Source organism: Odontomachus brunneus, unplaced genomic scaffold (genome assembly GCF_010583005.1).
Source record: "Odontomachus brunneus isolate Ranch 3 - 2012 unplaced genomic scaffold, Obru_v1 Obru_scaffold_460, whole genome shotgun sequence".
NCBI classification, from domain to species: domain Eukaryota; kingdom Metazoa; phylum Arthropoda; class Insecta; order Hymenoptera; family Formicidae; genus Odontomachus; species Odontomachus brunneus.
This window is the reverse complement of record NW_022639910.1, coordinates 5226-5628: the sequence shown is the minus strand read 5'-3', so window position 1 is coordinate 5628 and position 403 is coordinate 5226.

Here is a 403-nt window from a genome sequence, read left to right as displayed (position 1 = left end):
TTACCGTTTTATCGTAGCGGAAAACGCGTAGACAGTGCTTTACAATTAATTCATTCAGACTTATGTGGCCCCATGTCAATTCCCTCAATAGGAGGCGCTCATTATTATCTCACCTTCATAGACGATTATTCCAGAAAAATGTTTGTTTACTTTATAAAGCAAAAAAGTGAAGTGTTAGATAAATTTATTATTTTTAAGGCTTTAGTCGAAAAACAAACGGGGCAAGTAATTAAAACCTTGCGTACTGACAACGGGCGAGAATATGTTAATCATAAATTTAAATCATTTTTAGAAAGTAATGGCATTCAGCACCAGACGTCGGTCACATATAATCCGCAACAAAATGGTATTGCAGAGAGAGCAAACCGGACAATAACGGAACGAGCGAGGACTATGTTAATTG